This window comes from Lynx canadensis, chromosome C2 (genome assembly GCF_007474595.2).
Source record: "Lynx canadensis isolate LIC74 chromosome C2, mLynCan4.pri.v2, whole genome shotgun sequence".
Lineage (NCBI taxonomy): Eukaryota > Metazoa > Chordata > Mammalia > Carnivora > Felidae > Lynx > Lynx canadensis.
The window spans coordinates 149,659,462-149,678,639 of record NC_044311.2 but is presented as its reverse complement, the minus strand read 5'-3'; the positions used below and the strand labels follow the sequence as shown (position 1 = coordinate 149,678,639).

General features: G+C 44.7%; 1 pseudogene; it reads right to left on the bottom strand.

The window, feature by feature from the left end:
* Window positions 1-10,916: 10,916 nt before the first annotated feature.
* On the bottom strand, window positions 10,917-18,713 carry LOC115522969 (annotated as a pseudogene).
* Window positions 18,714-19,178: the final 465 nt, after the last annotated feature.

The following is a 19,178-nucleotide window of genomic DNA, read 5'->3' as shown; positions in this document are numbered from 1 at the left end:
AAAGCAGTACCTCAAATCAAGGTTGATAACACCTTCTTTAAGGTTTACATAGTGTGTGTGCCTTAACAAGACTGTTTTGCTCCTAGAACTTTTACAGCTACTGTATGATGAACAAGAGTGTTCAGATTTCACAGGTGTGCTTCATTCCTCAGAATGGTCATTCCATAATATATTTTGGAAATAAATGCATATTATAATTTAATGAGAAAAAAGAAGAATAACAGCTAATGAGCATTAAAGAGAATATTCTCCAAAGTCAGGAAGAGGAATTCTGGGGGAATGAGAGGGAAAAGACCTGGAATGTGGGAAGGGGTTTCCATGGCCCTGACATTGATTGATGGGTTAAGATAGGGGGTGGGCTCCTGGTCACTGTAGATTCTTATATCTTCTGTGGCTAGATTATTTCAGAAACACTGTTTTTACAGAAAGCATTAAAAAGTAAGGAGAAGTTGGGCACCTGGGTGGTTCAATCGGTTAAGCGTCCAAATCTTGATTTCGGTTCAGGTCACGATCTCATGATTCATCAGTTTCAGCTCCACATTAGATCTGGGCTGACATTGCAAAACTTGCTTGGGATTCTATCTCCCTCTCTCTGCCCTTCCCTTGCTCTCTCTCTCTCTCAAAATAAATAAAAAAGTAAGAAGAAATTTCTTTTAAAAAAGAAAGAAATTTACATTTTTTTACATTTTTTTAAAAAAAGGTTTTTTTTTTTTTACATTTTTTACATTTTTAAAAAAAAAGTAAGAAGAAGAAATCCACATCTATTATCCTTTGGTATCCTATCCATAAGGTCATCCTACTCTGATATTCTCCTTCCAAGGTAAACAACAAGGTAAACATTGACTTTTTGGATGTGTTCTGCCCCCACAGAGATCTGGTGCAAAACATTCAAGATTGTTTTTTGTATCTAAGGTCCTGAAGTATGGGGGAGGACGGACAGTATTTCCTTTGGGTGCCCTAGCTAGGACTTCTCCCAGATAGTCTCCCCGAAGAGGGTAATGTCCTGATAACATGAACCACTGTGGCTGCCATCCCCCCAAATAATGGAAGAACTCTGCTATTTCCAAAGGCAAGAAAACCCTGCTCTTATGCTGAGAATATAGCTTGCATTTCCATGTCCCTGAGTCTAGTTTTCCTGAGGCAAGATCAATATTTGATTAGAGCCTGCCTTAGCAGATGCAGAAGAACACTCATTCCTCATTCAGGTCCACGACCAAATACACAGCAGGCGATGACACTATTCAGTAAGGGAGAAAACAGTCAGCCAGAAGTGATTTTTGCCTTCTAAGGGGGATATGTGTAGGATGTGTGGTGATGGCACAAAGAACTTGTCCCACATCAATGTTGTGGTGAGTAAAGGAGTCAGGGGAGATTTGAGAGCTGCCCTTTGTTTGAGGTGAACTCAGTGAACTCAGTACTGGTACAAATAGTAGAACTTTTTCAGACAGGACAGGGAAAGGGGGCAGAACTGAGAGTAAGATGTACCTGCATGTGCTCAATTCCAATCCACCAATCTTTATCTTTTGCGGAAAATCAGTAATGGGAAACCTCACTCAATGCAGTCAGGAAGCCGGCAGTGGGAGCAACTCATGCCCTACCACTCCCAGTCAACTGCAGTCCCAACAAGAAGAGAGAGAGACTTGATCAAGGGAGCTGCCCTTGCACATGAACACAACTGTACTACTCCAGACAGAGTAAAATATGCCTGTTTTAAATCCCTGGAGCAACAGTCCAGCCAATGAAAAGCACTACGCTTCTAAGTCCCAGTTTACTCCATTGGACTTTTAGTTTAAAACAGCCCTCCCGACTTACCCCTTTTCTCCTTAAAAATGTACCTGTCCTTTGTTCCCTGGACTTGCCTATAGTTTTGCCACAGCTTGGTTTTCCCAGATTGCAATTCTCTTTATTCCCCAAGAAACCCAACTTTGCTGGTGAAATAACTGGCAGGTTACATTTTTACAACTAACGTTCCTTGGTGACACATGTGGGGATCCAGGGAAGATCCCCAAGGCCTCTCACTCTGGTGGGCAAGCAGGTGTGGTATCCATGGAGGTGTTTGGGCTCACTGCTTTCTCACCAACCATAGGGTTTGAGGGTAAGCTTTTCTCCTGGACTTCCAGCTCCATGCTTTTTGTCTGTGATTTCTTTCTTTCTTTTTTTAGATCTCTGAGAGTATTCATTTGGCCTTTGATTCCTTCTCAGAATCAAACTGTTCCTAACGGAACTCCTTTCTCGTTTGGTCTAATTCCTTTTGGGATTGGACTGCTCCTGTTGGAAAAGTACCAGTTTGAACTGCATTGGTCTTCGGTCCTATTCTGCTTTGGGATTGAACTGTTCCTGTTGGAATGGTACCATTTGGAGCTGCATAGGCCTTCTGTCTAAATTCTTTTCTGGATTGGACTGTTGCAGTTAGAACTGTGCCAGTTGGAAATGCACTAGCCTTGGGTCCGAGTTCTGTTTGGTACTGGACTATTCCTCTTGGAACCTGCTGGCCTCTGGTCTGAGTCATTCTGGAACTAGGTTGTTCCCAGAAAACTGCTAAAGAAAATGGGATCCCCTGCAAGAAAATGCTTCGTGACACCACTCCCCTTTGGGACTATGGCTCATTTTATGTTTAAAATCTATGGTTGTTCTGTAGGCACATTCCTAACTAAAGGGACCGCCTTAAACAAAAGCATTTCAGGACTTGTTAACCTTAAAAGTAAAACTGCCAGTTAATTTACCAGTAACAGATGCATACATTCAAGAGTGAAGAGAACTGCAAGTCAGGAAAATCAAGCTGCAGCAAAACCTGTAGACAAGTCCAGGGAACAAAGGACAGGTATGCTTTTTTAAGAAGGAAGGGGGCAGTTGGGAAGGCTTTTATAAATTAAAAGTCCCTTGGCATAAACTGGGTGTCTGAAGTGCAGTGGCTTTTCAGTGGCTGAGTGTTGCCTGGGGGGAAAAGGAAAGTGTCTCTATCTCTGGCTGGTATAGTAGAGTAGTATCCATGGGCAAGGTCAAATCCTTCTAAGGTCAAGTTCGTCTCTTCTTGTTGAGTCTGCAGTTGAGCCTGCAATTGAGTAGGAGTGGTAGGGCATGAGAACTTTCCCTGCAGACACCTCCTGATTCCATTTTTAGTGAGGTTTTTTGTTACAAACTTTCAGAAACTTCAGTGGCCATAATGGGGGACTTTCAATATCTCCAAACTTGGTTTACTCAAAATTAAGTTAAAAAACTGTTTCTTCTTGAAAGAAGATAAAATCAAAACAAAAAAAGAATGAGATGTCTATTTTAAATGGTACCTTGGCGCACCTGGGTGGCTCAGTCGGTTAAGCGTCCAGCTTCGGCTCAGGTCATGATCTTACGGTTCGTGAGTTCGAGCCCCGCATTGGGCTCTGTGCAGACAGCTCGGAGCCTGGAGTCTGCTTCGGATTCTGTGTCTCCTCCTCTCTCTCTGCCCCTCCCCTGCTCATGCTCTGTCTCTGTCTCTCAAGAATAAATAATCTTAAAAAAAAAAAATTAAATGGTAACTTGACTCTTGCAGATGTGTTTGGATTCTGTTTGCCCCTTTGGAAAGTACTGTTTCTAAATTCATTGAGGCACACAATTGAAAGAGGCAAAATGATGGGGCACCTGGGTGGCTCAATCGGTTAAGCATCCGACTCTTGGTTTTGGCTCAGGTCACAATCTCACCGTTGGGAGGTCAAGCCCAGAGTCAGGCTCTGTGCTGACAGTGTGGAGCCAGCTTGGGATTCTCTCTCTGACCGCCCCCCCCCCCAAATATATAAATAAACTTAAAACATTTTTTTAAACAAAATGGCTTCTGAGGCCTCTTTCCCTCATCTCTACCTTCTTCGTTTACAGACAGGAGGCAGCCATCTTCCTCTGTCTCTGCACCTTCCTCTTTCTCTGGGCCCTCTCATTCTGATCCTTTTGCTGAACTTTCCTTTTCATTTGAAGCTCCTTCTGCTTCCTCCTCTCCTGAACCTACTCAAACCTGCCCCTTTCAAGTTAAGTCTTCTAAAGATCTAAATAGACCCCACGTTTCTTATATTCCCTGGACTAAGGCTGAATTCAGAGTCAAAGAGTTTCCTAAAGTCACTGAGAACACCCATAGGTTTGCTGAAGAATTTAACGTAATTAGCCAAACGTTACCAACAGGTTCTCAATTGGTCACATGCTTGTTGGTGAGGGCCAGGCAAAACATTGGATGAAACTAGCTCAGCAGGAACATCTTGAACAGGATATAAAGAACAGACCCTGAACTTCTGCTACGATACTCGCTGGAAATGTCCACTGAGCAAGGACAGTGGCTTTTCCTAAGCCCGTTGATTGGAACAAAATTCAGGGTTGTATACAAAGGCATGATGAATCTGTTCATAATAATTGCAGTCAACTCAAAAATGTCTTTATTTATTTATTTATTTTTTAATTTTTTTTTCAACGTTTATTTATTTTTGGGACAGAGAGAGACAGAGCATGAACGGGGGAGGGGCAGAGAGAGAGGGAGACACAGAATCGGAAACAGGCTCCAGGCTCCGAGCCATCAGCCCAGAGCCCGACGCGGGGCTCGAACTCACGGACCGCGAGATCGTGACCTGGCTGAAGTCGGACGCTTAACCGACTGCGCCACCCAGGCGCCCCTCAAAAATGTCTTTAAAGAAAACTTCTGGTCTTCCTTTAGATGTGAGTCCACCTGGGTAGCATTTCAGTCTGTGTTTCTTACTGGGCTGATTTGGGATCTTTCCCTTTTAGTCAAAAGGACCAGGATAGCATGGGAAACTATGGCCACTCCAGATTTAACAGACCTGGAAAACCAGCTTGGGGTCACCCTAGATGAATCACCTATAGGAAGGACCTACTGAAATTTTTAATGTGCAGCCAATGAAGGCCCCAAAACAGAACCGGAAGTGTAATTTCTGCTACTGTTGCAAGGTATCAGGACTTTGGGAAAGAGACTGTAACACATGGAAGCACTTCATGCACCTTAGCCCACTAGCCAACTTTTCCCGTGTCCTCCTGATTCCCAGTGGTGGGGCTCTGAGGAACTATAAGGGCTCTTCCCAATCTTCCCTCTTCATCAGCTTGGGCAAAGCATCTCCAGATTGGGAATGAATCTCTCTCTATCCTTATTGGCACAGGATCTACACTCTCATTGCTTAACCCCGCTGCTATAAAGCAGCTCCACCGCCTCGAGTACTAAAACAATTGAAATAGAGGGATCTCTAATAAACTTTAACAGGTTCCTGTCTCTGAACCTTTTCCTTTGCGTCTCACCCCTTGCACAGATACACACCCTTTTCTTCTTAGTTCCCCTGCCCCTATCCATTTCTTGCACTCAGTTTTGTTGGAAACGTATCATACCAGAATTACTCCCAGAAAAGGGAAGGGATTCTAGAATTTGACAGTCGTAACCAAAATCACCAACAAGAGAAAATAAGTGACCCTTGGGCACCTTTCCTATGCGGGTTCTCTGAGGGCACTATAGCTGAGTCTGAGGGTGCTGTTAATCTATTCCTATTGGATCAGCTATCATCCTCTTATGGGTAAAACCATCAACCCATATGGGCAGAATCCACAGTGTACATCCCATCAAGATTCACATAGGTCCCTCAAAACCTCTCCCCTAAATTAATCAACACCCTACAAATAGAGAAGCCCTTCAAGGCATCAAGCCCATAATAGATTACAAGGCTCAAGAGTCTCATCCCCTGCACAAGTCATTGTAACAGACCTGTTTTACCTGTAAAAAACAGAAAAAACAAACAACCAAAAAACCCTAACCCCTGAGGATGGAGGTTTGTCCAAAACCCCAGAGCAACCAATAACATTGTTAACCTCAGCACCCTATTTGTCCCAACCCACGAACAAACGTACTGACATCCATTGCCGCTGAAGGCAAATTTTTCACTGTAATAGCCCTATGCAGTACAGTTTTTATGATTCTAGTTGATAAGGACAGCCAGTCTCTTTTCGCCTTCACTTGGGAAGAATGGCAATGCACAGGGACAGTAATGTCCCAGGGCTACACAGAGAGTCCTTTCTGTTTTGACACATGGTTAGAGGCTGATTTGGATGATAGTAAGTTTTCCGCAGGCTCTCCTTTGTCTCAGCATGTAGATGATTTGCTTCTCTGTTCACCTTCTCAACCGACTTCGCGGGAAGATCGCATCTACCTGTTAAAACTTGGGCCATGAAGAGACATAAGGGCTCCAGGGAAACCAGTGCAGTTAACCCAGACTCAGGTCAGAAACTTAACGCATGAGATCTTGAAATGAGAACTGTATTTGGACTCCGAGGATTTGGCATTGCTAGCAACTGACAGGTTACCTTTTGACTCCCCATGACAATTTACAGGAAACTCCTCTAACCAATGCAGATTTTTTATGGTTTCCTGATGGCTCCTATTTAAAGGATGGTAATGGTAAAATATCATGCTGCATAGGCTATTACAACTCCCTTAGAGGTCACTTCATTCTTAAAAGACTTTTGGGAGTAAGTGAGCACTCGAAGAGTACAGAGAATAACCAGAAAGGAAATGACTGAAGAAGCAGAGTCTCTTAGGAAGGGTTGCAATGGTTCAGAAATGACAGCCGAGTCTCTTTTGAAGAGCTGGAATGGAGAAGGTGGGGACAAACCCAAAGGACAACTGTTAGGATCTGGTCAGTGATAATCAGGAGGTGGGCATAGTGAGCTCATTTATCATAGTGAGTGGATGGTGGGGTCTGTGACCAGGATGATATTAGGAAAGTACAAGTGTCATCTGGACATGTTTTAGATGTTTAGATGGGGGTGTGTGTAGGGGACTGGAGGGCTGCAATTTGAGAAGGGAAGGGAGGACATCCTGAGGAAAGGGAGAGGCAGGAAGAGAACTATGTGTTTGGAGCTCTGGGAATGTTCTAGGCAGGTGAAGGATTTTAGGAGGCTCTAAACAAGTTTGGATAGGGACAAATCCACTAGCCTGAATAAAACCACTCAGAAGGAGGGAAAGGGAGAAGAAAGGGTCCAGGAAGAAATCCCCAGGGAAGTGCACCTGTGAGGACACAGAGCCAGAAAAAGGCCTCTGGGAGGAGAGTTTGGAATGAAGATATAAAGGAGAAGAAGAAGCCAGTTGTGAAAGGCCAGTGGGACAGAGGGCACTGCTGAGTGCTGGACACGTGTGTACAGAGTCCTGAGGGGAAGGGCACCTGTCCAGGTGGGGACACAGCAGGGAGGCCGGGGTGGCTGAGCAGGGAGAGGGAGCAGGGCCTGTAGATGTGGTCAGAGAGGCAGGGCCAGATCATTCCAGAAACAGTACCGCTGTAAGTCATCACACCTACTTTAGGGTTTCATTAGAGGCAGCAGTTCTGTGCACATGTCTCAGGAACCAAAGAAGTTTGTTTTCAGTGTCACTTCTGCTTGAATATGTAAGGGTGTGTGATCATTAGCTGGTAGGGGAGAAGGAGAACAGGTTAATAAGAAGTAGCCATCTGAGGGGCGCCTGGGTGGCGCAGTCGGTTAAGCGTCCGACTTCAGCCAGGTCACGATCTCGCGGTCCGTGAGTTCGAGCCCCGCGTCGGGCTCTGTGCTGACTGCTCAGAGCCTGGAGCCTGTTTCCGATTCTGTGTCTCCCTCTCTCTCTGCCCCTCCCCTGTTCATGCTCTGTCTCTCTCTGTCCCAAAAATAAATAAATGTTGAAAATAAAAATTTTTTTAAAAAATTAAAAAAAAAAAAAAAAAGAAGTAGCCATCTGAGAAGATTTCCCCAGTCACCTTAAAATTTTTTGCTGTATGTGCAATCTGGTCAATTCTCAGGAATGTGTAGATAGGTGAACAGTTTGTCCCAACTTGTATTATCTGGCTGGTTGATGTTGTGTAGCTTTGTTATTTGGCACCCATTGCAAGAAGCTAAGATAAGAGGGCACAATGGCATTTCTACATAAGACTCTTTGGCATTTTTTGTGTATTTCAAAATAAGTTAAAAATTCATAGAGATGCACAAAGTCCAACAGAGAGAATCTTTCAAAAACCTGGGTAAAGTCCCTGAGAGTCTGATCCATGGCAATGCCAAGGTCCTCTGGCTGGAAAGGCTTGCAACTGCTGGGGTTTCTGTTCTCCCTGCATGTCCAATCTGACCTCTTTCCCTAGGAAGGCTGTTCTAGAACCCCTCAGGGCTGTAGGCCCCACAGCAGCGCTTCAGACACCCACCCCAACCGCTTCTGGGTAGTTCCCTAAGAGAGGTTTCCTGGCCTAAGAGCTCCAATGTTCTTAACCTCGAAGATGATACCTTCGAAAATGATGCTCTAGCTGTTGACCAACATGTGAGGTCCCTGTACTCCTTCGGCAGGAAGTCATGCAGGGCGCAGATGCTCTGCAGGTCCTTGATGTCCAGCAGGTGGAAGCAGGGGCTCAGGCGCTTGGCTGAGGGTCGCACAGCCGACTGTCCCCACGCCTCATCCAGCACTATGAACATCATGTTGCCCGAGAACTGCAGGCACAGGTTGTACGTGATGGAGAAGCCAATGCCTTGTTGGCCCTGGTCACCAGTGCCACACGGTGTCTGAACACATGGCTGTGTGGAGGGCTAGCGAGGTCCTGTGTGTGGAGCTGATGGTGCTGTGGGCCACACAGAGGGCTAGTGGTGCGGAGGCCTGGCCACAGTCAGAGATGCCAGTAGAACTGTGTTCTGGGATCCAGTGCTGTGATCCCTAGAGCCCAGGCACTGCCTCCGTTCCTCCATGAAAGCAGGGACCAGATGTTCCAGGAGGTTCCCTAATAACGCTATTCCAGATATGTCCTTCCTGGGGCTGCACTCTGAGCCCAACTAGGATTCTGTCCTCTTAGGATCCCTCCTCTGAGCCAAGCAGTGCTTTGAGGAGTACTGATGTGCTTCCCAAAACAAAGGTTGTGGGTGATTGGTTAAAAGGATGCTAAAGTTTCATAGCTTTTGAGGGAACAATTTTGGGAGAAGCTCTATAGGAGAAAAAGAGAGCAATTATCTTGGGAATAGGCCTTTCATCTGCAGAATGGGAATGGTTCCCTTCTAAGATACAGTGAAATTGTTCATACAACAAAACCGGTATTGAGCATACAGATCTCCTTGCTTTCTTAGGAGAATCTCAAGGGTGAGAAACAGAATCAGGTCCTGGGCTGAGACTGGGGTGTGGGCAGGGCTCCTCCCTCAGTGTGAGTCCCAGTGTGCCCCCAGATGAGGCAATGTTTATGAAGTTCATGTGGGCCAAGGCAATGATTGCAATGTTTAATTTAATGGTTACACAATCCCGTTTGCCTGCAGTGCCTACTTTTTTGTTTTCTTTAAGGTCACAGTTAATAAGTATTATATGTAATTAGGTGTTATTTTTAAAGTATTGAGGAAAAAAAGACCTGTGATGCTGGGATATATTTCTAAACTAGCAGTAGACGTGATATGTCTTGTCCTTGATATTGATACTCCTCAAGGTTCATTTTAGAAATACAAGCTAACAGGAAGGAAATTAACAGCCTTGAAGAGAAAACGTTAAAGGAAACCTCACTTATATTTTTTATTTCATTTTAGTTTTTAAAAGGCTGTTTTTAAGTAATGTCTATACCAAACGTGGGGTTCCAACTACCAACCTTGAGATCAAGAGTCCCATGCTCTAACGACTGAGCCTCCTAGGCGCCCCACAGGAAACCTCTTTCCAAATAGAAACCTTACCTCATGGGGCGCCTTGGTGGCTCAGTCAGTTGAGCGTCCAACTCTTGATTTTGGCTCAGGTATTCGTCTCATGACTTGTGAGATCGTGCTGTGCCTCAGAATCTGTGATGATAGTAAGGAGCCTGCTTGGGATTCTCTCTCTCCCCCTTCTATCTGCCCTCCCCTGCTCATGTTCTCTCTCCAAATAAATAAACTTAAAGGAAAAAAACAAAACCGTGCCTTTGCTTTGCAGGGCCTATCAGTTCTCATTTCTGTCAGCCTAAAAACCCCTGGTGAAGACTGAAAAATAATCATGAGAGGAGGGAGTCTGAACAATCTGGATGCTTCTGTGAGGGGTGGGAGGTGGTGGGCATTCACAGAGGCCCCTAGGGAGCCAGGCTGGGTGTGTGGCAGTAAGAAGCTCCCCTCAGGGCCCTGGATGTGTCAGGTCCCAGTCCGGGGACGCTTATGGAGGGCAATTTGCACCGCCCTTGTTTTCAGCCTGTTCACCTGTATTAGTTCCTTTACCCTTCATGGAAATCCTAAGACTTCCCCCGAATTGTACACTTGAGGAGATTGACATACAGCAACATTCAGGATTTTGCTCAAGGTCAACCCGTAGGTGGCAGAGCCAGGATCTTTTCGTTTCCAGATGTTTGTTTTGAAAGCTTTCAAAGAGAGAAGTGGAAAGAATAGGACTGTGGACACCCATGTATCCTCCAAACTAGCCTCAGTAGTGATGAGTATGTTACTATCCTTCACCTTCTGTAGAGATTTTGCTGGACTGTGTTAATGTTACAGACTTGACCGTTTCTCCTTACATGAATAGCACATTCACCTTGAGATTTGACAGTAATTCTTTCATATCCATTGATACCAATCCTCATTCATTTTTCCTCCTTGTCTCAGGTTGTCTTATGGATGCACCTCTAGCGCCCACTCCCATTTCACACCTTGCAATTGTGTTTTTTTTTTCCCCAATGAGTTTGCTATTTAAAGAGACCACAACGATGTCTATTTTGTAGTAGAGGCTGATAAAGTATGCTAGTTAGGGAAATCTAGCCCTATTCATGGGTTTATATATTGTCTCTGGTGACTTTCAAGCTACAAAAGCAGATTTGATTAGAGACCACTGGCTTGCAAAGGCAAAAATACTCATTATGTGGCTCTTTCACTAATGTTTACCAACACCTGAGTTAAACTGTCCCTTCTCTTGACCTAACTTAGGGTCTGTTAGACTTTGGGGCTGGTTGGCGAGAAACAATCTGCACACATGGACATTTACTTATAATTGTTTATTCATCTATGATATTCATTCATTGTTGGTTGGCATTAATTCCACTTTTTCTTCTCATATATCACAGAAGAAATCACAAAAGACTTCCCAGAATTAGTAGCCAATTCAATTTAAGTACTCAATATGGACAGTGATTCTTCCTCCTCCTCCTTTTCCTCCTCCTTCTTCTTCTACTTCTTCTGATATGAACATTGTTAACAGTGTAGTCCTTTTGTTCTATCATGGAAGTATCATAATGGGACCCATGGAGGGAACTGAGAGGGGGGTCCCCATTGTTCAACTTTCTTCTCCATTACAAACTCTCCGTGAGGCCCCTTATCATCTGAGGGCAAAAGGGCCAAGTAGATGGGGGTCTCTGCTCCTTCTTCTGGGCTTTTAAGGGCTGTAGGTCCACCCATGTCTGTTCTCACCCACCTAGGGCAGCAGGCATTCAGAAGGATCCTGTCTCCCCTCCTCTGCTCACTCAGTTTCCTGGCATGGATTCTGGACAGGACAGTGATACCCATCTTTGACACTCCATATGTGAGTACTTTCATATCAGGGCAGCCTTCCTTCCTGTGTACCCCGCTCTTTGTGTCTTCCACAAACTTGTTCATGAGCCCCACCAGCTCCTCCTCTGTGATAGTCTCACTTCTGAACTTCTGCTGAAGTTCTGAGCTGCAGTTGTTAAGAACTATGAAGCTCGTTATGCTAGACACAGTGACCACTCTGCCTAAAATACAACACAAATGGTCATGTAGAATCTCATGTGTAAGAATGATGAATACCAAAATCCCTTAGATTTGCCCATTTGGGAGACAGTTACCAGTTTGCTAGGAGTGTGAATGTAGTCTTCCTATATAAATGAAGGACAAAATCCAATATTGAACCTTGCAAGACTCATAATGTCTCAGAGGACGGCAGAGAAATGATCTAATGGGGTGTGCAGTGCCCAGATGTCCCATAAAGAAAAGAAAGTGACTTATACAGGAACGTGCTATCGGAAGGTAAGTCGGTGCTCACTGCAATCATGAGTAGAGAGCCACTTTTCTTCACAGATCCCCTTTGGAACCATCTTAACATCTTATGGTCCCATGGGCAGTGCTCTATGAACAAGTGCCTATTAACCAACAAACAACTGATCATTTTAGTGATGACCTTTTGAAGAAGAACAGACTGCATGTGTTTTGTGGACTGTCCCTCTGATATAACCAGGTAAAAACAAATCACCTCAGTGGGCTAAGGTGTGTGGTATTTTCTCTATGTTGGAATTTCATCAACTTGGGAGCAGTGAGAAAACACCAGGCAATATAGTTATGGGAAGGGGCAATGGAACAGTCACATGTTAAAAAGATAGTATAAAAAGAAATGCTACAACATGGATGAATCTTGATAACATTACCCAAAAGAAAGTGGCCAGTCACAAAAGACTACTCATTATATGATTCTCTATATATGGGATGTCCAGAGAAGTAGATGATCAGACAGATAATAGATTAGAGGTGCTTCAGGCAGTGGGATTGTGGGAAAAGAGGGCTGGTGCTAAGGGCACAGGTTGTCCTTGGGGTGATGACAGTATGCTAATCTTAAAGCAGTGATTGTTCCACAAGTCTGGCCATATACTAAATTCCACTGAATTGCATACCTGAAACGGGTAAAGTGTATGATATGTGAATTGTATCTCAGTAAAGTGGTTAAAAGTGTAAAGCAATCTCACAGTTCTAATTCTTTTTCAAAAATATAGTTATTATTCATAAAAGTGAACTTACATTGACATGTATAAATAGTTTACTATTTTTCCATCTACATGAGTATCTTTAGCCTAATAGAAAAATTATGAGAATTTACGAACAATAAGAGCTTCAATAAATTAGGAAACTATCCCTATTTTATGTAAATATCTGGGAAAGACAGTCATGGTCACTTAACTCTGAGCTCCATCCCACTAAGGAATGTCAGTGCCATACAAATTCAGTGTAAGAGATAATGCATGACCCTGTGATTCTCATTGGTGGTGTTTAGAGATAATTAAAATGAATTGCAGAAACTGTCTTATTAATGTAACAGGTTTCTAAGATGAATACCTTTGAGAAAGGAGTCAGTTACTCCATACTTCCTTCCATCTACAACATACTAAGCTAAGATTAATGGAACTTAGGGGCAGCTGGGTGACTCAGTCAGTTAAATGTCTGACCCTTGATCTTGGTTCAGGTCATGATCTTGTGGTTTGTGAGTTCGAGCCCCGCGTTGGCTCTATGCTGACAGCTCTCTCTCTCTTTCTCTCTCTCTCTCTCTCTCTCTCTCTCTCTCTCTCTCAAAAATAAATAAACATTAAACAATATTTTTAGAAAAGTTAGATGTTTTAGTAAGCAGCTCTCCGATTTTATTACTTCTCACTAGTTTATTTCATTTTCAAAAATCATTTGCCTCTTTCACAACAAAAGTAACATATATTAACGATTTGAAGTTTCAAAAACAGAAGTGTGTGAAATAAGACAGAAGTAGAGGAACCAACATTGGGCAACTGCTATAGTAGAAAGACTGCTGCATTTACTCCCTAGGGTGTGGAGCCAGTTTCTTAAGTACCTTTAGTATAGATAGTACATGGAAAACTCTACTAATGTTCTGTAGGCTGTTTGTAATGAAGTGATGACCTCTTTTCTATTCTCTATTTTCTATCTCAGGAAGTCTAGTATCAGCTGTGAAAATGCTTACCTGTAAGTGTGATGGGGAGTAAAAGGTTTTGTAGGTAAATTCCTGGTAGTAGATGCTGCAACCAAACCCTCTTCCTCAGGCCTGTCCCATGCACTGAGCACATCCCCAAGCAGGCAGGGTGGCTGTCAGGGGGCTTCTCCTAGAACTGGGAGAGATGGTAGATGCTTCTGGTCTGACAGCTCAGGACAGGAATCACATGAGAAGGAATGGGAAGCACTTGTGGAGTTTATACAGCAAAGACTCTGATCCAAACATTTTTGTCGTCAGCGTGGACTCATGGCTTTCAGGTGTCATTTCGGAATGCACGCAGCCTATATACTAAGAAGTGTATGGACCATCCCAGCGTCCTTGTGCTAAGGGTGTGTGAGTTCATGTCAGTGTGTGATATGTATGTGAATGGGAGTGTGCGTGAGACAGAGACTGTATGTGTGACTATAAGTATGTGACACTGTGTGTGAGGTAGTGTGACAGTTGCCCTTCACAGTCACTACGAAAAGCACATTACCCAGGTAAGAAAGGACTCTTGTGCTGGTGGGGCCGGGGTGTGTGTTGGGCTTACAGTTTATCCAGACCATTACTCTGTATGTGACCAGGGATCTATTGTTAGGAAATCTCTCACTATCTCCTACTCTCCAAACCTCACTGTCCTCAAGCAGAGCCACAGTGATCTACACAATGCAGGGTATTTTAGATATCATCTCATTGGGGGTCACAAATTTCAAGTGCATTACTTGATTCTCAAGGCTATTCAGAGTCTGTAAGTTCAAGCTGGTTCTTGTGACCTTTGATGATTTCACATTCATCACATTCCCTGGAAGATTCATGTTTTCTGATATCAAGAGGACCAGCTGTTAAGTCTCTGGACTGATAGGGGGTTTTCACAAAACACCTCAGGGTTTTAAATGTGCCTCCTGTGGTTTTCCCTGAGGTACCTGGGGCCCTGAGACGAGGAAGACATAGGCCCAATCAAACAGAGTCCTTATTTTGTTTCTCTAAACTTACCAGGTAAGGCTTCATTTGGAGAGGGGGATCAAGTAAAAATGATTTGAGGACCTTGAGTAGTGGGAAGAACCACTAGTTTGGATGTCCCATGACCTCAGTCTGCAACCAGCTGTGCTCGTGACCTTGAGATTCATTATTCCTCCATGTTATTAATGGGCACCATATATAAGATGCCCAGTACATCACATCTAGAATGCCCAGCCACCTATCCTTTCTAGAACCAATATGTCAGAGGGTGTGTGTGAGTGAGTTACGTTTACCATTGTAATTTTCCAAGCAAATTCCTCTAGTGGCGTTTCAGACTAAGGATATTGCAAAGCAGTACCTTTTCAAATGAAGGTTGAGAACACCTTTTTTAAGGTTTCCTTGATAAGTGCAGCGTTAACAAGACTGTATTTCCACCTAGTACTTTAAGCTAATATCTGATGAACAACAATGTTCAGATTTCCAGTTTGCTCAATTCCTTAGAGATGTTTATATCTTAGTATCTTTTTGAAATAAAACCATAGATAAAGACAATAAAGAGGAACAACAGCTTACCCTCTTAAAGACAGTATCCTTCTCCTTCAGGAATAGGAATTTGCGGGGAAGGGGAGGGAAATGATATAGAATGTGGGAAAGGGTTTACATGACCTTGATACTGATTGCCTGGTTAAGACTGGTGGTGGGCACCTGGGTGTTGTAGACTCTTAGTATTTTGTTTTTGTGGCTAAATTATTTCAGTAAAACTCTTTTTGAAGAAAGGATTAAAAAGTAAGAAGAGTGAACATATACTATTGTGACCTTAGGTTCACGATTCTGTCTTTTGGTTTGTCCTTTCATGCCAAAAACCAAAGCAGACATTGGAAGCAGACATTGGATTTTTGAATAGGTTCTGAACTAGAGAGATCTGGTGGACGTCATTCAAGATTGTTCTTTCTGTCCTGGTTTCCAAAGTAGGTGGGAGGTGGGAAAGTATTTGCTTTTGGTTATGCTAGCTAGGATTTCTCCCAGATAGTCTTGCTAAAGGGTGTAAAGTTATGGTAACATGAACTGCTGTGGCTGCCATCCCCCCAAACAATGGAAGAACTCTCCTATTTTCAAAGTCAAGAAAACCCTGCTCTTACACTGAGAGTATAGCTTGCATTTCTAGGTCCCTGAGTCTAATTTTTCTGAGTCAGGATCAACTGTTTGATTAGAGCCTGCCTCAGCAAATGCAGGAGAACACTCATTTCTCATTCTGGTCCACGACCAAATACACAGCAGGCACCCACACTGTTCTGTAGGTGAGAAAACAATCGGCCAGAAGTGAGTTTTGCCTTCTAAGGGATACGTGTAGGAAGTGTGATGCTGGCACAAGGAACTCGTCCCACATCAACCTTATGGTGAGTAAAAGGGTCAGGGGACATTTGAGAGCCGCCCTTTGGGTGCCGGTGAAACCAGTGGTAGAAGGAGAAGTAGTAGAAATTTCCAGGAATGAAGAGGCAGTGGGGGCAGAACTGAGAGTAAACTGTATACGCGTGTGCTCACTCAGGCCAGACACCCTAATCTTTCTAAAAGTGTCACCTCACTTACTCAGTGTACTAAACGAGTGGTGGTTCTCCCATCATATTAACGTGGAGGTAAATATTAAAGTGGTTTACAACCAGGGAATTATAGCAGTTTGTTTTGTGCAAACATTGAACAAGGTGAGGGGAACTGATGGGCCTGGACTTTGGCAGGTCTGACGACAGAGATCCCTAGAAGCTACGCTCAGGATTGGGCTTTGGTCCTGGACTTTTGGGAGTAAATGAGCACCCAGAAAGTACAGGGAATAACCAGAAAGGAAAAGACTGAAGAAGTAGCGTCTCTTTGGAAGGTTACAATTGTCCAGAAATGACAGCTGAGTCTTTGTTGGAGAGTTGGGATGGAGAAGGTTGGGGGCAAATCCATAGGGCAACTGTTAGGACCTGGTCAGTGATAATCAGGAGGTGGGCATGGTGACCTCATTTGTCATGGAGGGTGGATGGTGGGGTCTGTGACCAGGATTATATTGGGAAAGCACAAGTGTTATCTAGATGTGTGTTAGAGTTTTAGGTAGAGGTGTGGGGTGGGGGGAGGTTGGAGGGCTGGGATTTGAGGAGGGAAAGGAGGACATCCTGAGGAGAGGGAGAAGCAGGAAGAGAACTATGTGTGTCTGGAACTCTGGCAATGTTCTAGGCAGGTGACAGAGTTTAGGGGGCCCTAACAAGTTTGGATAGGGAAGAGTCCACTAGCCTGAATAAGATCGCTCAGAGGGAGGGAGAGGGAGAAGGAAGGGTCCAGGAAGAAATCCCCAGGGAAGTGCACCTGTGAGGACACAGAGCCAGAAAAAGGCCTCTGGGAGGAGAGTTTGGAATGAAGATATAAAGGAGAAGAAGAAGCCAGTTGTGAAAGGCCAGTGGGACAGAGGGCACTGCTGAGTGCTGGACACGTGTGTACAGAGTCCTGAGGGGAAGGGCACCTGTCCAGGTGGGGACACAGCAGGGAGGCCGGTGTGGCTGAGCAGGGAGAGGGAGCAGGGCCCGTAGATGAGGTCAGAGAGGCAGGGCCAGATCATTCCAGAAACAGTACTGCTGTAAGTCGTCACACCTACCTTGGGGTCTCATTAGAGGCAGCAGTTCTGTGCACATGTCTCAGGAACCAAGGAAGTTTGTTTTCATCATCACTTCTGCTTGAATATGTAAGGGGGTGGGGTCATTAGCTGGTATGGGAGAAAGAGAGTAGGTTAGTAGGTAGTAGCCTTCTAAGAAGATTCCATGCGGTGACAGTAACATTTTTGTTGTATGTGCAATCTGGTCAATTTTCAAGTGTGTAGGTTAGTGTACACTTTGTTCCAAAGGGAATTATCTCACCCAGTGATGCTATTTAGCTTTGTAATTTGGCACCATTGCAAGAAGCTAAGGTAAGGGTGCACAAGGCATCTCGCGTATGACCCTGTGGGATTTGTTGTGTTATTTCAAAATCAGTCAAAATTCATGGAGGGGCACTTGTGTGCCTTAGTCGGTTCAGCGTCTGACTTTGCTCAGATTATGATATTGCAGTTTGAGTTCAAGCCCCACATTGGGCTCTGTGCTGACAGTGTGGAGCCTACTTGGGACTCTCTCTCTCCCTCTCTGTCTTCCCCTCCCCGCTCTCTCTCTTCCCCTCCCTGCTCTCTCTCTCTCTCTCAAAATATACAAATAAACAAACAAAAGACTCATGGAGATTCTCAAAGAGAGAAACATGCAAAAAACCCAGGTGAAGTCCCTGAGAGTCTGATCTATGGCAATGCCAAGGTCCTTTGGCTGAAAAGGCTTGCAGTTCCTGGAGGGTCCTCTCTCCCTCTGCCTCCAGTCTTCTTCTTCCCTGGGGTGGGTGTTCTTGATCCCCTCGGAGCTATGGCCCCACAGCAGCGGTTCAGACACCAGCTCCAGACTCACCCTGGCTGGTCCCCTAAGGGAGGTCTCCTGGCCTTCCCATGTCCTTACTAGCAAGGGCAATGCCCGCGTTGTTCACCAGCACATCCAGGCCTCCGTACTCCTTGCGCGGAAGTCACACAGGGCGCGGATGCTCTGCAGGTCGTCGACGTCCAGCAGGTGGAAGCGTGGACTCAGGCCCTTGCCCTGGAGCTGCTGCACGGCCGCCCGTCCCCGCGCCTCGTCCCGTGCCGTGAGCACCACGTCCCCGGAGAGCTGCCGGCACAGGTCGCGTGCGATGGCGAGGCCAATGCCCTTGTTGTTCCCAGTCACCAGTGGCACGTGGGATGTGTGACGGCATGACTGTGTGGAGTGCTAGGGAGGCCCTGTGTGTGGGGCGGATGGTGTTGTGGGCCACGCAGAGAGCCAGTGGTGCGGAGGCCTGGACCTAGAACTGTGTGCTGGGATTCAGTGCTGTGACTCCTAGAACACTAGGCCCCGCCTTCATCCTTTCAAGAAAGTTACAGCGAAGGTACCAGAAGGCTCTCTATACCAAATCTGTCTCCCCTGGGGCTGCACTGTGTCCTCTTAAGATCCCTCCTCTAGGCCCAGCATTGGTTCTGGTTGGAATGCTGTGCTCCCCAAAATAAAGGTGGTTGGTCATGGATTTATACGGGGTTGAGATTCATGGTAGGTGAACTAAAATTATTTTGGGAAAACCCCAGCAGAAAAAAAGGAGCACAGATATTGTCTTGAGCATGTATCCTTCTTCCTCTGCAGAATGGATAAGGTTGCTTTCTTTCCAAAATCCAGTTTAGTTGCTTACACAGAACTGCCTTTGGGGACAAGATCCCCGTGCTTTTTAAAGAGAAATTCAAGAGGGAGAAGTAGAGAATTAGGTCTTGTCCTAACTTTTGGGCTTCTCCCTCAGTGTGACTGCCAGTGGGCCCTGAGAGGGAGGGAATGTTTATGAAGGTCACTGAGGGCTGACGCATTGCTTAGAATGTTTAATGGTTATATAATCCCATTTGCCTAAATTGCCTATTTTTTATGTTCTTCCAAGGTCACAGTAAATAAATGTTATATATACGGTGTTATTTTTATGGTATCAAAAAAAAGATGTTTGTGATGGATTGCCAAAGTAGCAATTGAGA